This window comes from Lycorma delicatula, chromosome 12 (genome assembly GCF_047948215.1).
Source record: "Lycorma delicatula isolate Av1 chromosome 12, ASM4794821v1, whole genome shotgun sequence".
Taxonomy (NCBI): Eukaryota; Metazoa; Arthropoda; class Insecta; order Hemiptera; family Fulgoridae; genus Lycorma; species Lycorma delicatula.
The window spans coordinates 60,259,013-60,285,851 of NC_134466.1; the positions used below are offsets into that span (position 1 = coordinate 60,259,013).

The 26,839-nt window shown below is 32.5% G+C and overlaps 1 long non-coding RNA gene across 2 annotated transcripts; it reads left to right on the forward strand.

The window, feature by feature from the left end:
- The first annotated feature begins 8,357 nt into the window (after window positions 1–8,357).
- LOC142333210 (uncharacterized) lies at window positions 8,358–26,380 on the forward strand. 2 transcript variants are annotated; one of them, XR_012758555.1, is made up of 3 exons: window positions 8,358–8,727; window positions 12,970–13,092; window positions 25,933–26,380. It is a non-coding gene; the product is annotated as an uncharacterized LOC142333210 (long non-coding RNA). The 2 variants fall into 2 exon arrangements; XR_012758554.1 differs by lacking the exon at window positions 25,933–26,380 and adding an exon at window positions 15,733–15,987.
- Window positions 26,381–26,839: the final 459 nt, after the last annotated feature.

Below are 26,839 nucleotides of genomic sequence, written 5' to 3' on the forward strand. Positions count from 1 at the left end.
CCGCCGACGAGGGCTATGTCGTTCCCCACCCCCGCCGACAGAAACCGGGTCTCTGTCTTTATGCCATTTGCGTCAAACCGGTGCGACCAGCACAAGGAGCGCGCGCACCCCCAAAACCAGCCACACCGGCCGGGTCTAGGTCTTTTAATTTTATCCCCGCGAAATCTCCCCGGAGTCCCCGTCCCCTCGCCGAAACCTGCACGCCATGGCATACAGGCTCTCAGAGACGGGGCTGTCCACCTATCCCTATTTACGATTGAACTTAACGATTCCTTCGTCGCGCCTCCTCTTCCTTAGTGCGAAGAACCGTACCGGCGAAATTGTTAAAAACGTTCCAGTTCTGCTCCCTCCTGAGCGACCACTCTACTATGTTATTCGCGTTCAGGTTATTGACTGCTATGAATTGTCTGTATTGTGCCCATCTTCGGCATTCGAACATCGTATGCTCTGCGTCGTCCACCTCCTGGCAGTAGTCGCAGTTGGGTGTGTCTCTCTTGCCGAATCTTTTTAAATAGTAACCAAAACATCCATGACCCGACATCATCTGTGTTATGTAAAAGTTCACCTCGCCATGTTGGCGATCCATCCATGCGTCCAAATCACTTATTAACCTTCTGGTCCAGGCCGCAGCGTTAGTCTCTGCCCGTACTTCCTTCCACCACTGTCGGGTCATCGCCTCGGTCTCAGCTCTACTACACCCTTCCGCTCTCGGCTTTCCTGCTCTTGATCTGAAGTTCTATCGGCGGGACCTACGCAAGCACACATATAGCTTCATATGACAGAGTACGATACCCTGCCACCACTCCCAACAATACCGTTCTGTACATTCTTCGCAGTTTATCCTTGTTTCTTTGTATCCTGATGCGTCAGCCCAAACCGGCGCCGCAGACACCGCCGCCGACGCAATCAGTTTCCGTTTGGAGGCCCCCGGTACTGTGTGTTCCACGAATAATCTCCTGATGGCTTTTATGGTGAGCCCTACTTTTTTGCACACATTTTCTATATGCCCACCAAACTTGAAACTTTTATCTATTGTCACCCCTAGGTATTTTGTATCCTTGACCTCAGTTATAACCTCTCCACGGATCACGACCCGAACGCCGCGCAGTCTTCTCCTACCCGTGAAGAGGATACACTTGCTTTTTGCCGGGGACACCTCCATGTTGTTGTTTATTAGCCAGTTGACTGAGTTGGAGGGAGCGATTTGCTTTATCCTCTGCATCACCAATTTCCTTATCTTCCACCAATAGTGCAATGTCGTCAGCGTAAGTGACTACGCTGACTCCTTTCGGATAAGGCAACCGGAGCACCCGGTCGTAAAAGATGTTCCATAGCAAGGGGCCTAACACAGACCCCTGCGGAACTCCACCGAAGACCGGAAATCTCACCACCCCATCCAAAGTGCGAACCTCCATCCATCTATCAGACAGGTAGCAGTCAACCTGGTTTAGCAAGTGGTCACTAACATTCATTTCTCTGAGCGCCGCTACAATGGCCGTCCACGGTACCGAGCCAAACGTATTTTTGATATCTAACTGGACCATCAATGGGATCCTTCTGGTCCTCCAAGTACCGCTCCGTACCTCCGCCGCCCAGCTAACCACCCTGTTTATCGCATCCAGTGTCGAACGGCCCTTACGGAATCCATATTGCTCCAAATGTAGGCTTCCGTTTAGGTCCAGCTCCTCTTGGATCCTGGTAGCAAGAAGTCTCTCAGCAGCCTTACCCATATTATTTATGAGGCTGATAGGACGGTACTCGCAAACGCCTGGGTTTGCATTCGGTTTGGGAAGAAAACCCGTTCTGGCCTCCTTCCAGCATTGAGGGAAAGTGCGGTGTTGCAGCCCATAACTCAAAATGTCCGTCATCTCCCACGGTACTATTCTAGCCAGGCCTTTAATGACCGCTGCCGGAACTCCATCTGGGCTCAAACTCTTCTTGTTATTTAACTTGTTAATTGCGGCAATCACCTCATCCTGTACGAACCTGCCACGTTCGCACAAGACTGCCTCCCGTCTTATCTCCTCCTCCCGTGGGAAAAGTACAGACATCTGGCGCGCCGCTTCGTCCTCATTCAGCGCAGGCACTCGCTTCATTACTATTTGGAAGGCTCGCCCCCACGGGTCAGCATCGAGCTCACCACACAGTTCCCTCCTCTTAGATCTCTTGGCGTTCTTAATCAGGTAGTTCAACGATTTCCGAGGCGTCCTATAGGCCTCCATAATTTGTTCAATCTGAGCCTCAGATCCCTGTCTAGCTCTTAATCTTTGGACCGTTCGTTTATTTCGCTGAAGTATGATTCTTTGTTCGGCGATCTCCTGGTTCCACCACTACACTGGGTGGTATCTATGCTCAGTTTCCGGTATGCTGGAAATTTTGTTTGAGATTATTTCTTGGAGGACCTCCGGATCCAACCTTCTGCCGTCGGAGATTTTGCGTGCCGCTCTCTCCACAATTATGTTCACCTGTCTGCTAGTGAGTCTTCTTGCCGGGTTCCGTACAGCAGGGGTCGCCGAACAGACGTGTATGATCAAGGAGACCGCAAGGTGATCACTCCCGGTCTCCTCTTCCAAAACTCGGAATTCGGTTCTATCAGTGACCATATTCTCCCATCCACGATCACCAGATCGAGGATGGATTCATGGCCCCTCGCTCGATAAGTCGGAGTTCCGGCATGTGGTACCGGTAGCCAGTGTAAATTATGCCGTGCAAAGGATACGCGTTTTTCAGCATCGCAAATCCATCAAATTTTGATTCCATATACATCTGGCTTCGAAGGCATGTATTGGGTAAATCCTGTGCGACCTCAAAAAGGCTATAGCTGCTCATCAATCATTAAATTCTCCATAGGCTTATACATCTGAGATAAATTTGCATTGAGCATTGTTCACAGATCACAAATTGGAGCTGCCTTGTCTTTTTTGCTGTGACTGCGAGTATTACTGTCATCAAATGTTATTAATTAATCTTAACTGGTTTATTCTGTCTTTTGTGTTTCTACAGCAATTTTATTTTCCTAGAATTATGCAGATACTCAATAACGATGTTGACATATCAAAATAAACAAAAAGGAAACGCTGCTTTCTATTAATGAAATATCCAAAACTGGAATATAACAGTAAGTGGGTGCGAAACAACGTCAGTAAAGTTGGATATGAACATAAGGGTGTAGGAGGGAGGGTACAGAATTAATGGAGCAAGAAGGGATTTGAATTTCTCTCTACTAGATGATATTTGTAGTTTTCTGAAAGTAAAATCCAATTTGAGAAAGAAAATTGAATATTGGTGTATATCTGTATGTATTTTTACACTGTTCAAAAAGGAGGTAATGTATTTAGGATGCGTGTCGTTTGTTTCACCGTAGCAGCTCAACAGTTGAGCTGGTTTAGACGTATGAACCAAAGTTGGAATCCTTATTTTACCGGGAGTTTCATTGGCTATATATATTTTTGAAAAAAGAGGCAGTTTTTTTTACAGTCATGTTATTTAATATTTTAGATATTGCAAGTTTATGTTTGCAATAGATTTATGATATTGTAAGTATACCGCTGAGAAATCAAACAGTTTTACAACTATTGTATCCTTTCAAATTTACCTTGTGGTTTAAAGGGAGGTAGTACACAAAATTTAGTAGTTTATTTTGATTTTCCTTTTTTCCCCCTAATTCAAGTATAATTTTACAGGTAAGACCCAGATTACACCCTTAGGATCACAGTTGGCGAATTTTTGTTCCCCCGAAAGATTACCTTGCACGTATTTTAGTATTATCTCTGAATAATTTATACTTTTTAATACTGGCTTTCAGAGGGGTATTTTATGTTAAACAATTTTTTTTTTCTGGCCTCATTGCTAGAATTATTATTGCAGCTTCAAGTGAGCACTGGGTGTGAATGTCTGTAAGTAGTTTGAGGTGATCGTTGTTTTTGTTTGAGGTTCGTTTGTTGTTTTGTTTTTGTTGTTAACTACAAAAAGACCTCGAGAAACCAAATGTATAGTTTAAAAACTCGTTCAGGAAGTGATGAAAAAACCACGTGTTAATATAGAAGGAAGTGCTTATTTTAAAATTCAGGTGACATTTGTAGGTTATGTCAAATTTCAAGCATGGTAGTGTTAATGTACCATACTGATATTTAATCTTATTAATATGTCGATAAATTTAGCTCAGTTTTTTGGATATTACTGTAGTTGCATATGGTAATAGTTTACCTACAAAGCAAAAGCATGTCCATAGATAGTAGAACCAAATCAGCAATCGTAATTAGAAACACATTAAAATAAAAAACGTTTTTTTTACACACATCCAGTTATCTTCCTCACACGCATGCACACAACACACCAATTATGTATATTAACATACATCTAAATTTAAAATTCGCTACTCTTTCATTTAGACTAAATCATCATTGAATACAGTGCTTCCATCTAATCAATTGTAAAGTAGAAAATCCACTCTTTTAAGTTAAAATTTAAATTAAGATTACTAGTACTTCTAAACAACCTAGGTGTACAAAAAGAAAGGTTTTTGGAACAATGTACAATAAGGCCTTGGAACAGTAACATTTTGTGTAAAAGTCTGCTTAGTTATATAATAGCTTTCATCCTTAGTGATCACCACCTAAATATCACCAGCTGTTAACAAGGCCAACTGAATTTGCCTTTTAACAACTAATATACTTTAGATGAATAAGAAGGCGGTTAATTATCGCCCATGCTATATGAATTAATTGTATGTCAACCCAAATTTTGTTGTTTTCGACAAATATGAGCCAAATTGGACCATAAATAGAGTTATTCAAAATATCTCGATTCCAGCACCACCTAGTGGGTCTGAACTATTTCAGAAGCCTTCGCAGGTGTGCGTACAACTCAAAAACTTTTAATAAAATCTTATTGTCTTAGTTATGCAACCATATGCAAGTTTGTTAAAACACTTTTTTTATTTATTTTTATCTTTTACATGTTATTCACCAATGCACTTTTTCACAGTCCTTTTTCTGATCGCTTATGAAAAAGTGTTAGAGATTAGATACTTTTGCCTGCGATATTTTCAGGTTCTTTCTTTTTGCTTAGGTACTTCTTTGCTTGTGAGATCTTACGAATTTAAAAAATGTAAAATTTTGTAATATGTATCTGTCCGCACAGGTAATCTTCTATCTTCTCTATATTCTATATATATAAAGAAGAAAGTCTGTACTAAAATCACATGAAATTTAACTTTTAAAGCATGTGAACAAATGAATCCAATGTTGTCAAAATAAATATTTAATGCCGATAACTCGCAACTGTTATGTTGGAGGTCCAAAAAAATTAGCCTATGTTCATCGCAGGGCTTCAAAGTGTAGGTGTGCAAAATTTTAGACAAATCTTTCTGGTAGATCTCGAGTTAAGTTGGAACAGACAGACAAACATTGATTTTTATATATATAGAAGAAGGAAATGATACATGAGTCGTGAACATGTTACTGCAATAGTTGAGATTGTGAACACATTTGGAATGTCATTCAGTGCAGTTTCACTTACCCCATCGTACTGTCTTGAGTCTACGTTCCAGGTAGAAAATATCCCATTGGCGACTGGGGATTGACAAAATGAATTTACATATACCTTAGCTCATTAACATATACCTTAGCTTTGAATAATTCCTATGACACTTCCCCCAGAAATGATATCAGGCTCAATATGTTATCATACCTTCCATATGGTGCTGCACTATGACATCTTTTGTGTATCTATAATAGAATATTCTCTGATCAGGTGTTACCAGATTCTTGGTCAGAGGCACTGGTGATCCCCATACTGAAACCTAGTAAAGATCAATTATGCTGCACAAGTTATCGTCCTTTTTCCTTGACCAGTACTCTGTGCAAGGTGATGGAATGAATGGTAGATTGTTGCTAGTTTGGTACCTTGAGAGAAAGGCAATTACGCCAGAACAATGCGGTTCCTGCCAGGGCAGATCATCTATTGATCATGTAGTCACCCAGCTGCTATTTAAAATATCGTTTTACTTTGCCCATGCCTGGTTGTTGTATTTTTCGATTTGCAAAAGATATACAACACGGCATGTTGGAGCAGAATCCTAAAGACACTTTATGAATGGGGTATACATGTTAATCGTACATTTATCAGGGGTTTCCTCAGTAGTCGGTCCTTTTGAGTTGGAGTTGGTCGGTATCTGAAAGTTTCACACTGAAAAATGGAGTATCCCAGGGAAGTGTCCTTAGTGTTACTTTGTTTGGCATAGCCGTAAATAATATAACAGAATGCATGCGAAAACCTGTTGTTTTATTTATTTGTAGGTAATTTTTCTAATTACATATTATGTAGAAGGATTGTTACAGGTGAGAGGCTGCTACAAAACACAATAACCCGCTTAGAATTATGGTGTGAATCTGCTGGTTTCAAGTTTTCACCAGTAAAGCGAAGTGAATCTACTTTTCCCGGTTGAGAGAACATGTTGACCCTTAACTATAATTACATTGTGAACAATTTGAGGCATACAAGCAGGTTTGACCAACAGCTAATGTGGGTAACACATTTGAAGAAGCTGAAGGTAGAATGGCTAAAAATGTTAAGACATGGTGAAAGTTTTGCCTAATACCCGTTGGGGAGCCGATCATATAAGCATGTTGTACTTCAATCGAGCTCTATCCATTCCTGCTTAGAGTACGGTTGTGTAGCTTATTTGTCAACGCGGGCCATTGCTCTAAATATGCTCGATGCAGTCCATCATTCATTTATCCATTGTGCCACAGGTGTGTTTCGGTCAAGCCCCGTGGTAAGTCTGCTGGTGGATATTGTTAAGCCATCTCTTTGCAATAGATGGAAGTAAATAATATGCACCTATGTGGTAGGCATTGAAGTGCAACTAAGTCATCCAATCTTTGTTGTGGTATTCTCAAACCAGGATGTTAATCGTTACAGGAACAGCCTAGATCTACTGTTCTGCTAGGAATCTGAGCTCAGCGTCTCTCCTCAGCTCTAAGAAAAGAATGCCCTTTGGTGATCTTCTCTTGTTAATTACTGTTTTGATCTTTGTCAGTAAAATAAAAAGAACACAAATCCGATTATTTTGCGAAACAAATTTTATAATATAAATACCCTGAATCCTGATGTTACAGTTTATACGGATGGCTCTAAAAACGTTAATTGTGTGGGTTGTGCTTTTGTGATTGACAATAGAATATACATGTTTGCCTCCCATGATTCCATGAGTACCTTACAGTCAATTATGACTTGTACTCCTTATAATCTTGTTGTCTATGAGATTCAGTGTGTTATTTCGAAAATTAACCACTTTAATGTAACTGTGAGCTTCTACTAGATCTCCAACCACATTGGGATTTAAGGCAATTAGCGCGCTGATAGTGCGGCAAAGGAGGCTTGTTTCCAGCTTCCTTTCACCAAATCGCGTTGTTTCCAACGATTTTCTCTGTTTCCCGAATAGGATGGTTTATCATGAAAGGCAAAGTGAGTGGAATGCTACCATGAACAATAAAAATTCACCCAATTAAGAAAACTGTTACCAAGGAACTTCTCATGCAGAAATAACTGTCGAGAGGAGGCTATTATCTGCTATTTGCAAATAGGGCACTCTAGGCTCACACATGGGTATCTGACGACTCAAAAGATGCCCAAGTTTGTGCTTGCTATGACTACCAACTAACAGTCCATCACATCCTTGTGACTGTATTTATTATGCATCATTGCGTCCCAAGTTTAAACTAGGGAGCTAACATGCAAACTATTTTAGGGGATAATGAAGTGTTATGTTTTATGATTTCTTAGGGTCGTCGTTTACATTCAAATATTTAAATTTATGCAGTGTGTTTCAACAGCTTGTGTCGTTTACCGCAAAGCAGGTAATATTTTAATTGCAATATATAATATGATGTATCTGTGTTTTATTTCACTTTTAACATGCGTTACAGGCATTTTACGTTGAAGATGTATTTTTGCATTGGTGGGTTTTTAATTTTTAAATGTCCATTATTCTAATTTATTTTTTACAAAATATATATCATATCCGGACGATGATAACACGAAATTTTTTTCGCCCAGAAAATTCAAAATCTGTTCTTGAGCTACAGAGCTATCTAGAAGGGAAAGTAGAAAAGCAAATAATCATATTGTAAAATATATTAGGAATAATAATAGAAATGATGGAGGTAATGTGTAAAATTAAATGTAATGAATGTTAATAAGATTTATATTGGTAAAACTAACAATTTAAAAAAAAAAAATTTGATACATTAAAATGCTTAGAGAAGAGAAAAAGAGTTGTTTTAATGTAGCCGACCCTGTTGCAATGTAAGCGTGGTATTACTGATTATAAAAATAATTAATAGAAAAAAAAAATGAATATACTTGAAAAATATTGTATTTATAAATTTAAACAAAAGTGTGAAATTATTAATCAACAGATCGTTTTTGAAGTGATGTTTTAATTTGGGTTGTAGCAGTTGGCAAGTGTTAAGAACGTAGTTATGCGATGTACCATGTTACTTTCATCATGCCGGTATTTTGTTGGCGTTGGCGTTGTAATTACGAAGTTTGTGTATGGGTTGTGAAGTTTTTCTAGGAGTGTTTGTTTTAAGCTTTTGTTTTGTTATTGTTATTGGTTGAATTAAATGTAGAATTATGTGTACCTCTTGATGATAGGAGATCCCGCGTCGAATAATTCTGTTAGCGTTTTTTTTTTACATTTTTCTTTTAACGAGTTTGGTGGTAAGTTCTTTGATATATAAGATAGTGTTCGAAGGAAATTAAAACGATATTATTTTATGAACGATTTTCCATACGTCCGGTCATACGAACGTTGGCAGTTTTCAAACAGAATTCTCAATCCGTAATACCGGAGCATTTTACCTTAGCATTTTTTGAATAAAATTCTGAAGTTCGTAAAACTGGACGTTTGTACTAAGGATTAAGTTTACATTATTATAACGTAGATATGCTCTATATCGCCAGGCTGCATATGTTCTAGGCTAAATCAACTTCTAATAAAGTTGTCTTAATTTACCATTCTATCTTAACCAAATTATTAAGTTTCTGTGATAGTGTCTAGGGACTCTTAAGATTTAAAATAAAACCAGTCTTATTTATTTGTATATACAACTTGAATCCTTCTAAAATCCAGTTTGTAAATCCTTTCCAATTCTTGCATAACTTTTTAAGTATAACCGTATCTTTTTTTAAATATATAGTAATGCTACTCCCTTTTCTATTTTATATATAACTGTTTCTTATAAACATGTTTGTTCGAAAATATCAAAATAATTTTCTCAACTTGTTGGTTGTTTGGTTAGGAAATTTTATAAATATGATCTACTTTCAAACCTCCACATTGCATTCATTTTTTGAAACCTTTGCCCCTTAATTGCAATGAAAAGTGTTTTTTTAATCCATTACAGTTTCTTTTGACTACGCATAAGCTTGCAATTAACAGTTTATTTTTCTGATGTTTTGTTTTTCTTTCTTCCCAATATTTTTTTCATTCTAGTGTATCTGATTTCTTTCTTCAACTTCATTTTAAAATTGGATTCAATGTTTTCTCTTCAACTTATGCATGATATGAATTATTTTAATAAAAACAATTGAGTATTCTGTAATAATTTTACTTTAAGGAAAAAGAAAATAATGAAAATATAAGACACATTGTAATTTCATGAATGATGTTAGAAATCAATTTAAACAAGAATTGTTGTTATATACTGTTTACGCAAATATATTTGTTAGCTTGTTTCTTGAAATTTCCTTAAATTCTCTTAATTTTTTATTTTATCAATTCTCTAATCATAAACATATTTTAGAAGACTGATGGAATTTACTTTTCTAAATGATTTTTTTTTGTTTAAATGATTTTCCAATTAATTAGGAAGTTGTTTTGATTATAGAAAACAACGTTTTATGTCTTACTTTTTTAACTTATTTAAATTTAAAAAAAAGCGACATATATTTGTTAGTGTTATTAAATAGCTACTAATATTTTACTATGCCCTTTCTTCTTCATGTTAATCCTTTATTCCAGGTCATGGATTAGATGTTGAATTACGTATCTCCCCATTTTAATGTCTCCTGCTTCCATTCCTCTTTGTTACTCACCACCTCACATTTCTTGCATACATTCTTCTGCATCTTAATTATCCATCATCTCCTGAGTTTTTCTTTTGCTTGTATTCTTGCCACCATTATTCGTACAGTCTTATCATTTTCTCCGATCACTTCAAATTATCTGCTTCTACAAATTCTCTCTTTCCAACTTTTCCATACTAGTAATTCCCTAAATTTCTCAGCTTGTTTTTCCCATCACATTCTCTCGTATCATATACTTTTGTAATTGAACTTACTTTCTCTTAAATTTAATTATTTTTGTTTTTACTTATTTTAAAATTGAATTTTTACTAAAAACAACCATTATTTCCCGTAAAATGTTTTAACAAACTTTAGAAAAAATTGGAGATTCAATTCATCTTGTATTTTTTTATAGATGTTTTTTATAATATATGTATTGTACAACCCAAATAACAACCTCTCTTTCTGTTTCTCTAAGCATTTATCGTTCCACAATTATTTTTAAAAAGATTGTTAGTTTTACCGATATAAATCTTATTACATTTCATTATATACATTCCCCTTAAATCCTATCTATCATTTTTATTGTTATTATTATTCCTAATATATTTTATAATGTGATTATTAGGATTGTATTGTATATTTATGCATGTTTTTATTTTTTTTATAATATGGCAGCCTTTTTATTAAGCCCATTCAATATTTAAAAAAAAAAATATTAAATTAAAAATCAGGCATTTACCTTATGAAAAACTGTTTACACAAACTCTATCTCACTTCCTTGAGATTTCTATTCATCCTAAAATACAAATTTTATATATAACCTCCACTACCTTTGTATTTTATCCATTTTGTTGTCACTGATTATGCCAGAACTTGAGGTTATTCTATAACTTAAAAGTGTGGTGTTTAACAGTGACATAGGTTTATTTCTATTGAGAAAAATTTTGTTTTCTCAATAGAAATCACAGACACAAGCAGGTGTCTGTGATCCTCTAGGACTCATTGTATGATTATAATAATAAGGTCAAACAGTTTATGCAGTTACCCAAACCATTGATACAATGATTTTCACTGTATAATCAATTACATCTAATTGAGTCATTTAAGATAAGTAGATCCGTTAAGTTTAATAAAAATAGTAAAATTCATTCTATTAAATTATATGGATTTTCTGATGCCTCTATAATGACTATGGTTGTTATATTTATATACGCACTTTTAACTCCAACCATGTAATACTCCATGATTCCATCATAATTCCACCATGATTCCATAATACTATGATTCCATCATAGCACTTTGTTGTATTCATGGACATTCTTCAAATTGGGAAGTATTTATAGGTAATAGTTTCTGACATTCAACAAAATACTTCCATTACCAACTGGTATCAAATTCTCTGATAATCCAGCAGACATATTGTCTAGAGCTTTTTCACCAAGCAGGTTACTTGATATATCACTGTGGTGGTGTGATCTTCCTTGGCTATTACAATCTTCTTCTCATTAGCCAACTGATTGTAATATTACGTTTAATGATGATAATTTAAATGCTGAATGCTTATTAGAAAGGCGTAAAACTATATTAACTTCATGTATATCTAATCTTGTATATGATTGAACACAAAGATTTTCATCTTTACATACTTTGTTACGAACATTTAGTATCTGATTCAGATTCATTCACCATATTAATTCTAAACTGTCTGAATGTAATTTTAGTACTTTTAACTACTAAGGAGTTGTCAATCACAATCCATGTATTTCAATGAGATAACGAACCAGGTCATTGATAAAGTAAGCTTAGTTCACTAAATCCATTTTTGGATGATTTAGGTCTAATCTGTGTAGGAGGTAGACATCAACGTTCTCTCCTACAATCATGTTAAACATCCTATCATTTTACATCTGTGTGAACATTCTGAAATTGTCAACTCTAAACTCTTAAGACTCTTACACTGGATTGTACAATTAACACATTTGTTGCTACAGAGATACTGGATAATAATGCTAAAAGAATCATTTCGTCAATCTTTCATGTGTTTAATTTGCTTTAGATGTGATGCAAAACTCAATCTCAACAACTTTGTCAATTAACGCCTGATAGAGTGATTCCTTCCTGAACATTCTCTTGTGCAGTAGATTATAGTGACCCAATTATAATTCGTCATGGCAGGCAGAGATCTAAAACATTGAATAAGGCTTGCATAGCGCTTTTTATATGTTTAGCAGCCACTAAGGCTATTCATTTAAGAGTTAGTTTCTGATTTGACTTCACAATCATTTTTTTCCACCTTCAAAAGATTCATTTCACATAGAGGTATACCTAATATATTTTCTAATAACTCTGCTAGCTTTCATTATGTTTTAAGATCAGACAAATTTAAAACAAATATTCAAACCTTTTCTACATCACAAGGAATTAGTTGGTCATTTATTCCTCCTTCATCTCCTCATTTTAGTAGTTTGTGGGAAAGTGCAGTCAAATATCATACGTAGTGTAATAGGAAAAACAATTCTCAACATAGAGCAATTTTATACATGTTGATACAGATTTAGGTTTGTCTTAATTCTCGCCCTACTTTTGCTATTTCCACTGCTATATCATAGAGACCACTGGCTCTCTAGGACACCAGGTTCCCCGGGATATTTTCTTATTGGATGTAAAGTAAATCAGTTCTTAAAAAGATGATAAAAGTAAATTTATTTAAAGTGATTTCAATTCTGTTATAAAATGTTACTTAAAACTTAAGTTACTATTTAATTTTTTGTTAAATAACATCTGCGTTTGGATTAATTTGCTTGCTTAAAATAGATAAATATATTTAGCATTTAAGATTATTTTATTTTTAATGTCCAATCATTCTAATTTAACTTTTCTTTGTGTTTACAGGCATAAAAATTTATCAATATTTAAGCAACTTGGGTGTAAGAAACTTTATTTATTATTCTCCTTAGTGAAAAAAATTTAAATTGAGAGGTGAAAAATGAAGTGTTTCATTTGAAAAAAAATCAGGTTAGTGAAATTGCATTTTGTTTTTATAACAAGATAGTACATTATAATTTTTAGCGGTATCAACAAAATTTCATTAGTAATGAACTTTTTCTCATGATAATTTATTATTTACAAAAGTACTAATAATAATACCTAATCTTTGCTTTCATACTTATCTATTCTCTTGTTAGATCAATTATAATAAATTCACACACAAATCTATCAATTTAAAAAAAGAGGGCATAAATAATACAAATCTCTTCAGGATTAGAAAACCAGAATATTGTAATTTTATCTGTTATGCACAAGGAAAGACTAGAAACAAGTATGAAATTATTTCACTGACAAGCATAAAACATAATTAAAGAAAAAACATTGTTATTTGTAATTTTAATATGCGTTTTTTGTCAAGTGGCAATAGAAATGAATATTTCTATAAATTTAAAACAAGCCAGGCAACATCTTATAAATAGTGCAATTATAGTAATGTATTTCTAAACAGTACCATTTTTGGTTACTACTGGTGTTGTTCTCTCAGATAACAGGGTTGAGATGACTCGTCTCCCCAGTTCAGTATGTTAAGACTCAAAAGACCTGGGTGTGAACCTTGATGAGAATTTCCGGTTCAAGGAATGTTACAGTATGTAGCAAAAAATGCCTATGCTTTTTATGGAATCAAGTCATTCATCCCGATTGGGGTGAATCACCGGTTGGTTTTTAGGTGTTATGCAGACATTTTGCTATGGGCCCAGCGACTCTTTCTGGCTGTTACAGGCAATTATAGAACAGTATGTATTATAGCAAGAGTCAAACCAAGATATCTTGGCTAATGAGCGTAAGGAACATTGCATTTCCAAGGTAAATAATCTATTGACATCAGAATAAAAGTAGGAGATGGAAGACTGGGGTCTTGTGTCTTGGCAGGTCAGGAGGGACGAATCCCACACAGGCTGCTACACAAATGGTATATTTCCTACAGGGTCTGTTGTAGGTGCGATTAGATGGGTTTCTCCCAATCAGTATATCACAAGATTTCTCTCTGGGCATTGTGCCTTTCGGGCGAGTTTGGCTAGGTTTCATTTGGTGGATTCGAGTCAATGCCCGGATTTTGGGACTGATCATACAGTGGAGCACGTCCAGTATGTTTGTCTCAATACGAAGTCAAACATTCACAAGCTATTAGGTAACTTGAGAGAATACATTTCCTTTCTGGATCTCCAAATTAACTGGATGATCCGTGAGGAGTGTTCTGTAGTAGCTGAGTTTTCTTTGAGCCATTTTCTTTGTTTTTTTTTTCAGTTTTGGGGTTTTTTTTTAAAGAGGTGGAGGAACCCCATTTATGAGCGCCTGAGCAGTGTCGGGCTCACTTACAGGTTATGCAAGATGTTATTAAATGTGTATGTGTTCCTGCGCACTACCGACTAAACCACCCATGACCACCCACCCTTCTTGATACAGCTGGTGTGCATTACTTTTGAAAGGGGTGAATATGCCCTCACACACATTCAGACACCATAGTCAACAGATACGGTTGGTTTTGTAGGTCTGCAGATGGAGTTTAGTCGAGGTATTTGATCACGGCAGGATCCCGGGTGGCTAGGGTTCCAGCCTAGGCATTGGATTGGTTGGAGGTAGGCTCATTGGCATCGTGCCACGGTTATATTGGTATTGCTTATGATTCAATTTGGGGCTTTTTCATCAGTGGCATCCTGACCGAGGCCTGACTGATTACTGAGGTGTAATCAGTTAGAGGGTCTAAAGACGACATCCAGTAAAGCCTCTCAGGGCTCAGAACGAAGGGTGTGGTGTGGCGACCAGTAACGTCGCAAGGTGGGTGGTGTCTTCCTTCTACAGGGTTGGGATACCCAGTTAACAAACACTATTATTGAACTTTTTTTTTATTGAAAAAAAAGTCATCAATTTATTCCAGAGTTGGAATCGATCATGGAGTAAAATGTAAGTTGACATTAGGATCGAAATGCAGGAATGAGGTATAAGTCCGCACATATAAAAAGAAAAGAGTATTTATTATAACTGAGATACAGTCATAATGTGATAGGTTAGGGATTGTGATGGTTTTCTTGTAAATTCTATAAAGAATTTCTATCACAGTATAGACTACTGTATTAACTTTTAAGGAAAACAGGTGCTGAAATATTTTGTAATTGATATGGTAGTGTCCCTTTTGAAGAAGTTCCAGGTCAGTAAGTTTCTTTTTTGAGTAAATTTGTGAAATTTAGTGCTCTCGCAACCAATATAGAGTTTATTTAACAAATTAGTAACATTCCTTCTTGGAGATTTAGTAGTAATTAATTTACCAATGCAACTGCAAGAATTGTTATGATTTAAACAACTACAAGACAGTTATTTATTAATTACTAACAATACACAAAAATGAATATGTTCGATGCGGTGCAGTCATCTGTATTCAGTTTATTATTTTAAGTATTCAAATTCTTATTTCAACAAGTTTTTAAAATCATTCCATGAAGTGCCATGTTATAGATTTTTCGTTGCTTGTATTTAATTTCTTATTACTACTTAAAATTGGTATTCACATAAAAATATTCTAAATGTTTTGTATATTCTTATAAAAATTAAAAATAATTTAATTATAAATTTAATTTTAATTTAAAAATTAAATTTTTTTTTTAATTTCAGTACTGAAGAAGCATATATATGAAAGCAAACTTTCTGAAGCTAAATATGACAATTGAATCTCAGATTTAAAAAAAAAAAAAAATTATGTAAAGAAATGTATATTCCTATTATTAAGATTCTTAATTTGATATTATTGATTAATTTGTAAAACAATTTGATCACATTTTATGTAAAATTTGGAAATCCAAAGTTACCTTTAAAATCATCGTATTGTAGTACATTTAATATTGGATATAAAATAAAATATTAATTTATGGTGTGTTTTAAATTTAATATACTTTTGTTGTTTGGAAACTTGATTCAGTATTTATAATAATAAGGATTCTAAAGTACAGAAGTAATAAAATATGGAAACATGATGTCAGTTATTAATATAATTTTATTTATTCTTTATTATATAAGTAGAAGTATCTTCTAACAATTTGAAAATATTTCTCTTGCTACATTACATTAAATAGTAGCTGCTGTAAAGTAGCAACTTATTCACCTTGATCTTTGGTAATATAAATATTTATATCATATTCATTTGAAACAAGAAATATTATACATATGTTAATCTACATCAGAGAGGCATAATGCCTCTGTAATATATTTGTTCCAGGCGATAACGCAAAAGCTTTTTCACGCTACAAAAAAAAAAAAAAAAACTGTTTCTAGTCTCATGCCACAGTTTTAAATTAGAAAGGATTTTATATATTTGATCCATTTTATGTGGTACATATTTGAGATCATTCTCTGCACTTCGCACTAGAAATTTATCTTCTTTTAAAAATATTATTTTCATTTGCTTTCAAAACACTGGTAATGTATGACTGAATATCACGCAGAGTTTTTTGTACATTCTATGTTCACTGTTTTTTAATTTTAGACACTATCAGTGTCATGGAGAACCATGCAGGTATACAGTTGAACAGTGATCTATACTGAGGTGTATAATTTTTGATATGTTAATGACTTCAGCAAAACAAGACTTCAGCAGCTACAATGCTTGATAATACTTGTTCACCAGTATGTTAATAGAAGATAGTGCAGGGATGTTACGAGATTTTAAATAAACTGCTGACACTCGACATTGTTGAGTCTGACATCCAATTACATAGCTATTGTCTAATGCTCGCATGTACAAAGATTAACACAATCTCCTATTAGTCTTATTAGGTTCTACATTTAGTATCTGGTTTGGAGGACCAAAAATGGTTAGCACCTTCCTTGAATCATTCAAGGATTGAAATTGTTAATGGTGTTTGATGTACTAAAGAATTATTGAATTGTAAACAAACAAATAATTAAAAAATTATTTTACTTAATTTATTCACTCTACTGGTAACATCAATTTGTGGACATGATTAATTACACATTCACAAAAATGTAAAAACTTGAAAAAATATATTATATTGTCTGATGATAGCCATTAAAATCGTTTAGATAAATTATAAATGTACACTTAAAGATTCTTTACAACATGTTAAAGAATTGCTATGTGTGAATAATTTAATAATGTGAGTGTTGCCGTAATGAGTGGAGAAAGCCAACTGAACAAAGCGACCGTGGAGGCAGAAGTGATCTATAAGAAAGCGCTTTTAACTGCCATACCTTAACAAGACATTCAATTCTTATTCTAATTCATAATATACGGCTAAGTTAAAAAGCACTGATAACAGTGCGCATCCTTGCCTTACACCTTGTGTTGTTTAAAATATTTTCAGTTTGTATTCTCATTTTTCCTGTTGATCAATTGTATAGATTTTTAATCAGTCATATGATCATATTTTTTATTTTATTTGATTTCCGCTAATGAATGTTATCTTATATTTTTTTGAGTGATGAAATGAAAACACATTTTTTTGAGTGTTGTTTAAATTGCTGATTTGTCTGTTTTCTTAATTTCCATTGTTACGTTTAGTTTTAATGGTTTAAATAATTTTGTATTTGAAACTTGAAGTTTTTGATAAAATATTGTGGTAAATCATAATTTTATTTGACTTGCATTAAACTACTAACTTTTGTAAAGAGTAGTCACATCATGCTAGAGCTCCATCTACTACATCTCAACAGTAAACCCCATTTTTAATTACTCTGTTCATTAAATAAAAGAGTTTATTTTCTATTTGATGGAGCAAATTAATGTCCTGTTCTATTACTTCTTTTTCATTTTGTTTATTTGTGGTCATACAAATATTCTAATTCTTATATAATGTGTTAAGGTTCCTTGATTTTAGATGAAACATTATATTGAAATGATTTTTTTATTAATTTTCCCTTACAGAATGATGACCATTTCGCAAAACTCGTAACAATATGAAAAATAATGACTTTACAAGCGAACACCCTTTTATAAAGTAATATTGCGTAATATTTTACCTCTAATTTAAGACCTTATTAATGAAAATGTGAGGGCTAGAAAATTTATAATTTTTTGAAGAAATGTTTGTCATTGGAAGAATTTGTCAATTTTTTTGTAATTTTGTTTTTTGCAACTTTTTTAGTTCAAAAATATTTCTTTGTCGAGTTGAGAAATTTTCCTTTGTTATTTCAAGTGTAAACTCTGTAAAGACAGGTTTGTAAGCACAAGAGTTTACACTTGAAATAACATTTACCTTTAAATCTAAAAATATGGTTAGTTGCATGTATGTAATGTACTTTTTTAATTTTCTCAAAACTTTATTTTCACACATAAATGACAAATTTTCTCAATAACCAATAAAGATATCGAGTTAAAATTCTTACCAGGTGTTTTTGGCTGTAAATTATGCAGATAGAACAATGGGTTGTCAGTTTGTTTATTGGTTTAAAAGAAGTTCTAATTTTTTTTTTTTCAATGAGCAAAAAACATTAAAAAATTGAATTTGAATTAAAAAATTTTTTTTTAAACTTAAAAATTGATGAATCAAAAAACAGCTGATTTAAAAGTTGTAAAAAGGAGCAAATTAAGTGTAGGAAAAATTTGAAGTTGATAAGTTTAATAACAGTAAGATTTTTTTTGTACTTGCTAGACCTTGCATAATCATTTTGGTCAATAATCTATTTTTTCTTTATTTCAATTTTCACTTTATTAATTAAATTTTGTTTAGAGTTCAGATTAAGTTCAATACAAAATGATCAAGGTCTAATATTCATGTAACATTAGAATACAACACTATTCAAAAATAGTCTAATATTGTTTGAATGGGTCAAGTAGTAGTTAGAAAAAGTCTTATTATCTGAATTTTTAGGTAGATTTCATAAGAAAGCTACCTATTGTACTGGGTACGATGATTCGAGTTACGGAAAATTTTGATGTCTTCGTGTTTCACATCCCCCACACTTCAAAACCAAAGTCAAAAGTTTATATACATAGCAAAATCAATTCTTTTGTTATTGTATTTGTCCATATTCCATCCTGTACTAATTACAACAAAGACAAAAGTATAAATGACATTTACCACCAAGAGTACAGAATTCAATAATGCTTCTACCTTATGCTTATTGTTTTTCATAATAGCGCTTTCAAGGGTTCCCTTCATCATCAGTTAAACTTTTTCTTTTAAACAATCGCACATTAAATTCAAAATAAAATTGTAAACATGTAAAAATATGTAGTTATAAATATTAAATATTATAAAATTAAAAAAAAAAAAATTGAGAACAGTACTGTATGTATGGCTAGGCTACATAAATTTTGTTTTTAATTTTTTGATTTTAATGTGTGACTTTTTAAAATAAAAAGTTTAACTGATGATGAGGGAAATCCTTGAAAGCACTGTTACGAAAAACCAATAAGCATAAGGTAAGAAGCATTATTAAATTCTGTACACTTAGTGGTAAACTGTTTATACTTTTGTCGTATATATTTCACTTTCTGTGAACATGATAACTTCTGAAATTTTGCACCAATCACTTTCAAATTGATACATAAAATATAACAACCCAAAATCTTGGTCAGGTTTGTTAATGAGCAAAATCAGACCATGGAAATGGAAATGGGTGGGGCTTTTTAGAAGAAAAAAATGATATTGCTATAACTTTCTTATTAAGTAAAATATCAAATTTGTTTAAATTTCCTACTATTCTTTGGATAAGAGCGTAAAACTTATCTACGTAAAGTTTTTTGATATCCCCGACTATTTGTCCAGGGGGATGGAAAAAATGGGGTTTCAAAGACAAAAAAATCGTATCTCCCTTAATAGGCACAGTATCGAATCAGTTTAAAGTGGTCGTTATTCCTCTAAACATTACCTAAAACTTTTGTCTGAAACAATTTTTGATATGATCAACCCTTACGGCAAGGGATGGCCAAACTGAAAGGGATGTTGTTCCAAAGGGATCTTGCTGGAATTGTAAGATGGGGCTTGTCGTATGCTAAACATGTGAAACTTTTTTTCACATGCAATCATTGTTGTATTGAGTAACTTTGAAGTTTTTTTTAACTTTAAGGTAGAAATTTTTTTATCCCCTACTTTGCACTAGTCAAATCTACCTCCGTGTTCCGGCATGCCGAAAGGGATTTTTTTATTATATTAGTTTAGATTGTCAAGGATATGAATAAAAAAAAGCCATATTTATAATTTTTATTTTTCATCGTTTCATTATGCTGGACTACATTAATAATCATAACACATTTATTTTATAATTTTTACTTAGAATGTCAGAATCGTTAGGTTCAGTGGCTGTGCTTGTGGCTGCATTTTCAATAACCGCAGCAGTATTCCCTGATTCTGTTGCAACTACTACTACTGTATCAAACTCTGCTAATGTTTTTTTTTTTACTGAATACAGTTTTATCTGATAAGTTTAGTACGCATCTTACCAACTTATTACTTATGCTTCAATATTGTAGACAGTTGTCTACAATAATGAAGCATAAGTATATTGTAGACAGTTGTCTACAATGAAGCATAAGTATATTGTAGACAGTTGTCTAAAATAATGAAGTGTAAGTTGCTTTATTAACATTAAACTTCAATTTTTATAATTTGTATGACATTATAACGATGCTACTTAAAATTTATAAGTAACTTCTTTAAATTGGATAGCCTAAATACAACCTTCAAGGTTATTTACATATTTATTTAAGGTATGGTAAATTAGAAAAACTGTAGGTGCAGTTGTAGTTTACCTGTTTTTCTTCAATCTCAAAATGATTAGTCTTTAATCTGAAGACTGAGCAGTTGCAGGCATATCCAAAAAAAAGAGAAATGTAACATCACACTGTTGCTATACTAGTAGTATTTTAAAATAAAAATACCTCACCCCACACTCCATCATGCTGCAAGCCAAAGGGCAGATATCTGTATCTTCATTAAAACAATGAAATACAATGCATACAAACACACATATGTGCAATATATAAGGAAACGGGTCATGTAAATACCTCAGTTATAAATTAAACAATTGCAAAGTTGGGGTTAATTCTGAAACAAGAGTAACAAATAACAACTGACAAATAAGTTGTCAAACGAACTGTGTTCATTGTCAGATTTATCAGGTAGATAATAAATATCTTCCTTCTTTTAGTACTAATTCTATATTTTATTTTAAATATTTTTTTGAGAAAAACTTTTTTATAGATCACTATTAGAAATTAATGTAATGGAAGTATTAATACGATGATTCTTTCTCATATACTGCAATGTCGTGTATTTATTAAAATAGTATTAAGATTATCACAAAAAAAATACTATGAATTATTTGTGCATTCTAATGATCGGCTGACAATGTACATCAGTTATAGACATAATGTCGAATGTACATTAGTTACTGTTATAGTTCTATAAAATAGAGTAACTTTTGTTTTTTCTTCTCATACCTTCATGTGTATGCCTCCTCTGATCCACTTAATTTATACAATGATGATTATTCATCCTTTGTGTTTTAAGTGATAACTTTTTGATCTGCAAACAGCAAAGTTTAGAAAGAATCCACTTTCCAAATCAGTATTACTAATAGTTGCTTCTTATTCTATTATGACAGGCATTAATATAATATAATGTTGATGCATTGTACCTGTTAAACTACTTGATTGAATTTATTCCTTTTCTAGTAATTTCCTCTCCAGTTTTTAACTCTGTTAAATATCTTTATATACATACTTCTTACTAAAACAACCAAAAATTGTAATTATACTTGGACTCCCCATTCTTTAGCACAGTTTTGATCAGGAAATTTTGTCAGAATCTATTTGCAAATCTTTAAAGATTAGGTAAGTTTTATAATTAAATTAAATTTTTTTTTTTTTATAATTTGTTTACCAGTGAACATATATAAATTTTTATACTTCATTTGCTGGTTTTCCATGGCAGTTATAAAAATATGTTCACATAAAATAATACAGGGCTAAATTAAATTTTATTTTAAAAACTTTATTAATTTATTTAAAATATATTGTCTTTTTGGCTAGTACTAATTTTCTACAAATTTAATATAATGAAGATACTTTCAAATTCTGTTTTATGATGAAAAAATTGCTTTAAAATGATTAATTTTTTAAGTTTGAATCAGTATCTGTAGACGACAGAACGTAATTATACTTGTATTTATTGCAGTGGACATAATTATTTATTTATAATAGAGACGGAAAGATGTATTTTTTTTTAAATTCACTTCTTGGTAAGCAATCCAAATTATTGAAAATTTTTAAATAGCAAATTTCTATGGCATTATTTTAAATATTTTTATTTAAATAAATACATATTTTTTAACTTAATTTTAAGGTGTTTAAAGAATATCAATTTCCACTATGCCTAGAATGAAAATTTTTTTAAGGTTTAAACTTATTTTTCAATATATTTTGTTTCCATTTTAGTCTATATTCTTTATTTCAATAAGAATTTATTTAACAGCAGAAATTTTTTATTAAAACATATCTGTAGTTCAAATTTGATATCGATGAGGGACATTATAGCAGTTTCCATTATATTTAAAACTGTGCACTAATTTTTTTGTAGTGGATATGTACATTTGTATATCGTATTTAAAGTATTTTTACAATATAATGTATTGACATTTATATATCTTAAATTACATTTTACTTTTTGTTTTGTAAATTACGAGGGTTATTTTTTTTTCAAGGTCCGATCGGTCGTGAAATAAAAACTTGCGCAAAATTGGATGAACTGTTGCGCAGCATCTCTAGTATGGCCTTCAATCACACCGCGTCACTTTGTTTAGTTCTGAACACACAGCTAGCATGTAAACATATCTACAACAATAGCATCTCCCACCAAGTGTGAAGTGAGTGCGGTAATTCGATTTCTTCAGGCTGAGGAGTGTAATGTAGCTGAAATTCGTAGACGAATAAGTAATGTGTACGGTGAAACTTAAATGAGTGACAGCAAAGTGCAACAATGGTGCAGGAACTTTAAAGCAGGACATACAGATGTTCATGATACAGGTGGTTCATGATCAGGGAAGGAAGCAAGTGTCAACCGATCTCGTTGAGCGAGTGGATGAGGCAATTCGAGAAAATCGTCGGTTCACAATTTCTGTATCGATTGATTTGTTTCCTGAAATTTCAAGGTCAGTTCTCTACACCATTGTCAGTGAGACACTTCAGTACCGCAAACTGTGTGCGAGATGGGTTCCCAAGATGCTGTCCGACCATCGCAAAACAATGAGAATGGACGCCTCCCTAATGTTTCTCCAGCGCTTCTGCAATGAAGGAGAGGATTTTTTGAACAAAATTGTCACAGGGGACGAGACACGGGTCCATTTTGAAACTTAAGAAACAAAAGGACAATCCAAACAGTGGATGCATTCTCATTCTCCCAGTAAACCAAAGAAGTTCAAGCGAACCTTCTCCAACAGAAAGTGTATGACTACTGTGTTCTGGGACTGGAATGAAGTTCTCTTCGTGGAATTCATGGAACGTGGCACGACCATCACTGCAGCCTCATACTGTGTGACTCTTCAACGTCTACGAAGGGCAATTCATAATAAGCGGAGAGGAATTTTGTCATCAGGCATTATCTTTCTCCATGACAATGCTCAGCTGTAACAAAGAAGCTATTGCAGTGTTTTCGTCGGGAAGTGTTTGATAACCCACCATACAGCCCAGACTTGGCTCCATCTGATTTTCACCTCTTTGCTCACATGAAACGCTGGCTAGGAGGACAGCATTTTGGTACAGACATCGAGCTGCAGACCAGCGTAGAAACATGGCTGAAAACAGGCGGCTCCGTTCTATGAGGAGGGTATTGGAAAGTTGGTACCAGCGCTACGACAAATGTCTAAATCAGAGTGGTGACTATGTAAGTACTTGTTACAAATAAAAAATTTTTATTTTCACTGTGGTTTTAATTTTGTGACTGATCGGACCTTGAAAAAAATAACCCTCGTATTTATTATCAATTGTTCTCTTATAAGAGTAACCTACATATCATTTTACATTACTTTTTTAGTAATTATTTTTGTTTATAAAGTAAATTAGTGTTTTGTATTGTCAATATTAGTGTATTTAATATGAACTTATAATTTGTTTGTTTATTGATATGAATTTATTATGACTGTTAATTTCATTAATAATAAGAATGTGTGACTTACAATAACTAAATATATTAGGAATTTAAAAAAATTCTATAATGATAATTTTAATTATAAGAAAAAAGAAAACAAATAAAAATATTTATCGATAAAGTTATTATAACAAATTTTTATTTCTTATTTTTTTAACTTTATTTAGAATTTTACCAAAAATATTTCAGGGCACAGGTACTTCAATATTGAATAAAAACCTACTAAATAATTAGGACATTATTTCATATACTAATTTCAACATTATTTTTTAAATAATGTAATGTGATATTTGAACTGATTGTTGATTAGAAATTATATAGCATAGTATTTTAGTTCATATTAAATTAAATAAAAAAAATTTAATGATATCGCCTATACCTGCTGGTGGACTGTTCTCCTACTATACATGTATACATAATTGTTTCAGTTTTTTTTTAAGTTCATTAAAACATTTACAAAATTACCATTGTTTATTTGATTTAATTTTCCCTATCCTTGAAATTATGAGTTGTAGATAAGCATAAAGTTTTCTTTTTCATTGTTTTGTACATACTTATTAATAGTAATTGTTCTGAACAACAAATTTATTGCAATCAGCAACACATGAATGAATCCTACCCTTTTTTTCTCTGTTTTCACGAAGAAAAAATCAGATTCCAAGCCATTCAAAATGACTATCCCATTTTACTTTTGAATGGATGGAGTAGGAACTCCACAAAAAGGTGCTGATAATTGGGTTTGAAAAGATTTATTCTCTATAATTTGAAAATGATCGTAATTATTAATAATTCTGGTGTTACTGTATTTTTCATGCTGCTCCGTGATATATTTTGTTATTGTAAAAAGTCTTACAATATATTATACATTTAATATTCATAGAATGTTTCTCCTGTAATAAAAGTTAGCAGAGAGGAGAAGTTAATATAATGCCATATATGAGGAAATGCGCAGAAATGTTTTCTATAATGCCCTTGACATACCATATATCATTGTTTGATTCTGTAAGTTATTGATTATTATCAGATTATAATGGGTTTGAAGACAGTTAATGCTATATATGTACATATGATTTTTTTCAATTGGAATTAATTACGCAATTCTTATTCATCATTACAAATTAATATTAAACTAATTTGTTATAATGAACCTGCATTTAAATATTTGCTATAATGAATTATCGCTGTATCAAAATATATGAAAAGACAGCAGCAGCGACTAAACAAAAGACATGAGACCCGTGTTGGCTGTGTAAGATGAGTCTGGTGAAGTACCATCAAAAATTTCAATAAAGTTATGTTTTTCTATATAAAAGAAAAGAAACTCCTGGTTCTTTGTATAAGAAACCAGGAGCATTAGGATGTAAAACGGTTTTACTGATTAGATATTGTAAATATCTAATTAATATATAATTCATGATTGTCTATATTTCTATTTTTTTTAAATACCTGCCTGAATTTTTATACAGCCTCATTCCTGATGACCTAACATAATCGTACGCAAAAACATTAGGAAATTAATTAAATATAAAATTATTAGTAAATAATTATTAAAATTAATGCAGAAAATCAGTGTTGAAATAAAATTTAAAAAATCTTAATATATGTTTTGTTTCATTATTAAATGTTCTGTAATGCTATAAATCCTTATTTGGAAATATTGTGTAAAAATTTTTCATTAAGACTACAATACTTTTTTCTTTTTCCTGTTTAGCCTCCGGTAACTACCGTTTAGATAATTCTTCAAAGGATGATATGTAATGAGTGTAGATGAAGTGTAGTCTTGTACATTCTTCAGTTCGACCATTCCTGAGATGTGTGGTTAATTGAAACCCAACCACCTAAGAACACCGGTATCCACGATCTAGTATTCAAATCCATGTAAAAATAACTGGCTTTACTAGGACTTGAACGCTGTAACTCTCGACTTCCAAATCAGCTGATTTGGGAAGACGTGTTAACCACTAGACCAACCCGGTGGGTTAAGACTACAATACTTAGTTTTATATTACGTAAAATTAATTTTTCTTTCGCCATTGAAAGTAATATTGTTAATTATTATTGCAAGTACCATATTTTTTTTTTATATTTATTTTAATTTCTTTCTGATTTTGTTGTGTTAAATTTATATTAAGAAATATTTTTAAAATATTCTGTTACTGAAAAACTTTTATCGACTTAATTAATTACATTTATTAACTTTTATACTATTTATTTATGTAATTATGTTAATTGTTATTTCTTTTACAAAGGAGTAACTAAAAATATTTCAAGTCTTAATTACAAATATCGCAAAAGAAAACTTTCATGTTGCCCAACAAATAATACCTTAAGGTATTAAAACTTAATTTCTTGTATTTCAAAATTTCTTGTTCTTTTATATTTATAATCATAAATGTGTAAAGACAATTGTGAATGTTTCATGTTAACTAATGTAGGACTTCTTCCTGATAAGAATATGTTAAAAAAATATGAGATTTTTCTTTCTCAGTTGATTTTATTTCAGAATGTAATATAATTAGAACTTATAATTATTTCTGATCGTAATGTTAATTTTTTTGTAACGCTGAATGTTTTAAAATATAGTCATGTTCTCGCCAAGGTTTTACCATGGTTTCCCT